The sequence below is a fragment of the Magallana gigas genome, chromosome 2 (genome assembly GCF_963853765.1).
Source record: "Magallana gigas chromosome 2, xbMagGiga1.1, whole genome shotgun sequence".
NCBI lineage: Eukaryota > Metazoa > Mollusca > Bivalvia > Ostreida > Ostreidae > Magallana > Magallana gigas.
The window spans coordinates 30,717,242-30,724,379 of record NC_088854.1 but is presented as its reverse complement, the minus strand read 5'-3'; positions in this window follow the sequence as shown (position 1 = coordinate 30,724,379).

The window sequence follows — 7,138 nt, the reverse complement described above, 5'->3', positions numbered from 1 at the left end:
TGGTAATTCAGACTGGCTATAAAGGAAGCGATCATTAATCACACCTCTTTAAGCAGCCAAAAAGAGTTTTATTGTTTGTTTATATATCACATTTGCGAGTTATAGGAATTCTCATATAACTAAATGCATGGAATTCAAAGACTCCAAGAACAGGAATTCGTTGTGTGTAATTTGCTGGTGCTACGCCTGATCCTAAACAAATTATAATGGAGTAATTGACATGAATCGGAACTTTGCAGTCAGATAGGATTAAAGTACACATATATTACACAGGGATATATCCTTGAATTCCTAGCTAGATAACGAGCAAATTAATGCGCATACCTTATTCCCTGCCCATCAAGATTGAAAAATTATTCAAATGTCGTAATAGCAGAATTTGCAACCTGCCACCTGTATAATTCAAGTTGAACTAAATGAAGATCCTTAACTTTTTGTTTGATAAAATATACTAGAGGTAAAAATTCCTACGTCGGGCCATGCAATTTGTTCCCTGAAGCAATACATCATAATGTATCAACCATGCATTCCATATCGTTGAATTGAAACAATTAGTGTTAATTATAAACACTTGATTCTGACAAGGGTTTCGCACATTTTGATAAAGATAGTGAAATTAATATAAAAAAAAATCAAATAGTATAGAAAATACAATTATCTTCGTCAGGTGTAATTAATTTCAATCCGTTCGGTGTGAATTTCAAGTCCCGTTCTCAAAGAGTGCTTGGGAATCTCGCCATTGAGGATGAAACAAGACATCTATAAGATTTTCTACACTCCATCCAGTAATACCAGTCGACAACGCTGCTCGGTGCAAATGTACCTGACCTTGACAGGAGCATCTTCCGACACATCGAACATGTATAGAAAAGTCCCAGAACAAGATTTGGCTCACTGTTGGATACATTATCTATACTGCGAACAAGTGCGGCATGCCCGTTATCTTGCAAAAATCAGCTTCATTCATCTTTGCTGACGTTATTTATTTGAATATAGTTCCTCATTCCTATCCCCCATTCATAAGTAGATTTTTATGTTACAAAATAACGGTATCGTATCGCGTTTGGAGAGGGAATGAAAGTTGTGCGAGGGAGGGCAGGCGTGGGCACAATCTGAGGCAACTGTAAACCTGTACTCAATGAAAATAACGCTTCTATCTAGTTTTTTTTTTTTCGTAAATAGCTCTTTCTTCTTCTTCTCTTTCTTCTTCTTCTTTTTCAAATAAGAATATGGTTTCCCTCCAGTTTTTTGTAAATAGCTCTATAATTTTCTACGCATTTTCAAGATATTTATATCGCTTTAATGAGATAATCTCTTATTTCGAGATCTTATCCTTGAAAATTGTCTCGCATTAACGAAATAATATCCACTATCCCAATATTCACTGAAAATTGGGCAGACGATTTCATTTTAACGGAATAAAAATAAAAAAAATTATCATGTTTTGTTGCTTAGTGGGTGTCCTGAATTTTTAAAAGAAACAATCTGAGAAAAATAGAAAATAATAGTAAAATATTGAAACACAATAGAACGATTTCAACAAAAACATAAAGCTAAGGTTGTTACGTAATTCACAAACCACAATAACTATTTCCCAATTAATGCTACTTAGAATTGAAAAGAAAGAAATAAGGATCAGGTTCCAAATATACCGAGTTCTTAATTTTTCAATAATTCAATACTTTATCTTTAATTAAAAGGCATCACTTTTCCCACACTTTGATACATAAAGATTATTTAAACAAAACATGTTTGCAAACACGTGTGCCACATTGCACAATTAATTGAAATGCATGACAAATTGAAATCAAGACGCTCAAAAATTATGAATTTCTTGTGGCATTACAAACAGATGCATCTAAAACCTGTTAATCTGATAATCTGTTTAACTAAAAGTACTAATCCAAATTGCAAGCTACATGTAATAAAAAATAATTTAGGAAAAACAAAGATGTCAGAAATGGCATTGAATGTACTTTTAGTCAATTGTTTTGTGTTTGGGATTTTAAAAAGTTTCAAAATTTCCAAAAAAATGTTAATCAATATTATGAGAAAATGCGATCTTTCTTTTTCTCAACCTTTTAGACAAATCAGTGTAAAAACAACACCAGAATTGAACCATCTGTTTTGAAATATTATAGAGTATTTGAGTAAATTATGTACATCATAGCAAATATTAGTACATGTCCATTGCTAAAGGGATATGTTTTCCTAACCTTTTCAGTACCGATTAGACCCAACCAAACACCAGAGTAAACCCAAACTAAACCCCGGGTTTACTTTTGGGGTTTACTTGCGGTATACTCTGAGTCTACTTTTTGAAACTTTGGGTCCACTCGGGGTTTACTTTGGCTTTACTCGGGGTTTCTTTGGGTTTACTCGTGTCAGGAATTGCTATTAATGTCAACTGTACGCACTGAAGTGTGAAGCAGACCCATATTGCCTGTAATTCCTGCCCCTTGTATATTTCAAATGCACATGTAGTGTCTGCTTTCAAGGGTATACACCTGATCGGTGTTTACACTCTGTGTCCACTCTGGGTTTTTTTGTTACGAATTAACTTGCATTGAAACACCGTCTCTAGTTTGACAAGATTAGTATTTCGTAGGTATATATCTTATTCATTATTCATTTTGTAAAGGGCATCATCCATTTGAAGCATTTAGTGGCACTGATCATATAATGTAAACCTGAGCAAAAAGATGCTGCAACCTCTATCCCCTTTTACATGATATATGCTGATCTTTATGTTCACCAAGATGATATTGAATGAAAATGACATTCAAATCAACTTACGTTGTGTTTCCGGCATTTGCACGAATCGTATGTAAATGGTACTAAACCGATTTTGCATGTTCCCTAGTTGTTCCTAGCATATATATGTAATAGCAATCATATTTTCCTCCATTAAATGGTATGATTCCAATCTAAATGTCTTGAGACTAATCGACGCAAAACATTCCAACTATTTACCCAAAAGTTCAGCAAAGATCTTACTGACACGGCTCTTTGATAACACTATATGCGCTCCAAGACCGTTAATTACGTAGAATCAATAATATTAAACCTGCTTTTCAAATATTGCTTTGAACTTTCCGCGATAAAATTGTTGTGGCGATATTCATAAAACACACTGATTAACTGGAATCAGTTCTATTGTAAATTGTTATGATATATAACACCTAATGTCTCGCATTTTACTTAATATCTCTACACTCTGTGAAGATAATTATTAGGAATTCGCGACAAACAAAAGGCAATTTATGAACAACATTCCAAAAAAATTGTCGTTTACACCCTGTAACCTCTGTTAATATTACCTCTACGACAAAATCAAGTGTTACATCAAAAGCATTATAGTTAATCTAGAACTGTGTCAAACTGTTGCATATTTGTATTCGACCTTGGACCCTGACCTTCATTTTCTTGACCTAATTTTTCATAATTGACATAATTCTTTTAGCAGGAAGACCAATCAAGTTCTCATATCATTAATAGTTAACTATTACTATTGATTGTTAACTACCAGAACCTCATAAAAAATGTCGAATGCATGTCGGTTTGGAGACTCATTTCCCTGTTTTCACAATCAACGAATATTACAAATAATTGTTTAAAGTCTCGAAACAAATTCTTCTGCTGATAAATTGATGCTGTTTCGATTTCAAATAAAAGAGTAACAAGCGTTTCATAACACTCCTACACGTGTAAAGGAGGAAATAACTTAAGAACGTCATATCCGGATGTTTAGGATTCTGTTTATAGTCCAAGTTTCGTCTTAAAAGCCCCTGATCAAACACATTACATTTTATGAGGTGTGTGTTTGTGAACCACGGTTTTTAAAGCTACGTCGCCTTTAATGATGACACAACAAATAGCTTTAAGTCGGTGACGTCAAAGGACACCGACTTTTGTCTATGGCAAAAGGTTCAACATAAAGAGAAATCGATGAGGACTGAGACTTTTTGGCGAATTTAAAAAGTCGGCAAAAAAGATTTCCTCAATAAATAAGATAGATAAAACCTTATTAAACCATTATTCATTGGTTAACACCTCATATCTCTTTTTGATGATAAATGCATATCCGCCTGGTAGTTACCTTCCGTCCTGTTTATAATGACGTAACAAAGATTGCAGTGTTTCGTCGAACATCCTTCTTGATACCGGGCTCTCCTAGGTATTTTGCATTAATACCTGTCTTGCAAAATGACTCTGCAATGATTTGTACAAGTTAATTACATTTAATATATGATTGAAGACAAACATTCATGATATCGTATTACGTTCTAATTAGTTGATGTATCAATTCTTAAAATTTAAAAATTGTGACATTAATAAGTCTAAGCCTGGTTGTGGTACATGGTAAACTCTGACTTTTCATCAACGAACAAAGATTTAAAATGTATCGTGGCCAATTTTTAGACCATAATTACGTATACGTATAGTTTCATGACGTCAGAACATTTATAATTGCAAAAGGAACGCCAATATAATTATTATCGACCATGTCGCTCCTACCACCAAAAATACCCAACATATCAACCAATTTCATTTTTTTTAACAAAAGACAAACAGGAAATATGGAACCTTTTTTTCTATCAACACAATAATTAACATCAAATCTTTCGTTGAAATGTCCATCCAAAACTTCAGAGGCATGCTAATTTAAATCTTGATGCATTTTAATTTTCTGCAAACAAGCTCATGATAAATTTGATTATGCAAAGTAAGTACAAGATAAAGTCGATATACTGTCAAGATCATGATGTATATATTAAACAAAAAATCCAACAGGCAAATGACATTGATCCTAAAGGGAGTTATTAGCTTATAACGAGAGTACAAGGAAATCCCGGAGTAATCTTTTGCCGAAATGCCACACTGATCCATGTCAACGTCAGCGGCGTATCATTTTACCCCGTCCTTGTTCCAAAACGAAGGTAACAAAAATAATCATTACAGATATCAGTTGGGGGACAACGTTAGTTTTTAATTTCCAATTTTGACTGGCCGATGCAGGGGACTATGTATACACGGCCCCCGTGTAGAGCGGGGAGGCGTCAGGTGACACTTGCTTTGACATAGCTGCAACAAGTGTCCGTTATAACTTTGCCTGACCACCAGCGTCAGTGAGAGGTGGTTATATTATCTGCCAGATTAAGACTTGTCACTCTGTTTTATGAGACTCTACTTTCATTTTGACGTCGGTCCTGGATGCTCAATGTAATTACTGTCACATGTCACATGGCGATCAGGTTTAGTTTCCTTCGATTTGAAAACAACCCCTTAACAACAATTTAACGATTGATGATTGATCTTAAAACTTTATAGAAACTCATACTTAAATGAATATGTTATTATAAATAATATTTAAACTACAAGATTACTCGAAACGACTTGTAATGAGAATTTAAGGTACGCCATAAAATGTATAATTATCATAGTAAACCCCATGACGTAACCAATTGCACATATTCAGATTTTAGAAGGGAGGCTTTGCTTGTATTGTATTTTTATTGAGAGCTATTGGGAGGGTGTTGACGAGGGTTGGCGTTTTTTTCTGCTCTTCAATAGCTATATGAGAAAAGATTGCACTTGAACCATAAGTACATGTATCATGTTTGTTGGTGGCGACGTTTATCACTCAGCATAATCAGTGTTTCTTTAATTGCGAAAACGACCCTGTCGACACCAACGTCTTTCTTATTCTAACATGCACGAAAGCAACAAAGAATATCAGTTTTTTTCTCTCAAGTATACATAAACTTGTATATTTTTACCTACTAAGCCTTCACGGTATTTACGATACTTTCAATATTAAGCCACGTTTTGATATATATCTCAACAGTATCAAATTGGACACCTTCGAAGAGGAAAAGATAGATGGTCATTGTTGTAAAATGCAGGTGCTTTGATTGGTGACAGAGATAAATGTCGGGGAGGAAGCAGAATAGGTATCCTGCCGAGGGTCAGATTTCTATCCGATTTGAGAAGTTCATCAAATAAATTAGATAAATTAATCTGCAGGCGACAATGTGTACCCGACACAGCATTGTGCATTGTACAGTTGGGCCAAACAGGCAAAGAGCAAAAAATCAAATGGGCCTTTGCATTGTCATCCCAGAAAATATACATACGAACAACATAATAGCAACGTATTTCGAACGGAAGCAAACATCCGTAGTCTACTATAACTCAAATTAAGTTCTTGGCTGTTGGGACACATTTCGGACTTTTTTTTTTAAATATAAAAATAGTTTTGTATAATGACCTACAAGTGCGTATATAAAGTGTACATTGTTAACGATTCTAATTCTATAAAAACATCATTTTTGTTAATGACACACATGCGTCTTGCAATATACATCAAAATAAAGTACCGGTATAACGAAATAAATAAGACTGAACTAAAAACAAAATACTTTTTTGTGATAGATATTGATTTTAAATTACCTATCCAGTGAAATTCATTAAAATAGACCTCTTAAGACTAAATGTAGTTATTAAGTCAGTATTATAGCTATAAAATAGAGGTCCAAACACAGGGTAAAAATCTAATTATCAAACTAATGTTTGTGAATTTTCAAATTAATATAGGACACAATCAATTTAAAACTGCCATCAAAAACACTGAAGTGTACTTCTAAATGTGCTTTGTTTATAATGATACAGAGAGCGATTCATCACTCCGGCGCAGCTAATAAGCCCTTGTAGCGAAAACAATGCAACATGTAAAACACTTTCTTATCGTTTCAAATCATTTGCACTTCAGGTATGCACGGTGTATTGCAGACGAATACCGATTGTCGTACAATTACCAAAAAACGTATGGTTACCGTATTCAAGCAGGATTAAACTCTAACCCTTTAATAGATTGACAGGTCTGTCGAAAGTCCAACAAGCTCCCAAAATACCTGGGTGTTTTACGAATTCAATCGATATACAACGCATGTCCCCTAACTAGAAAATTCCACCTTTCGGGGGGAATAGACCAGGAACAAATTCCAGCTCTTCAGCTGACATTTGTAAAACCAGGGTATGTCTGAAGCACCTTGTCTCCAAATTTGTGTGATAATTTGTTTCTATCAAGCAGGTAGAGAGAATGAGAGGTTCTCCGATTAAGAAAAAAAACCCCTTT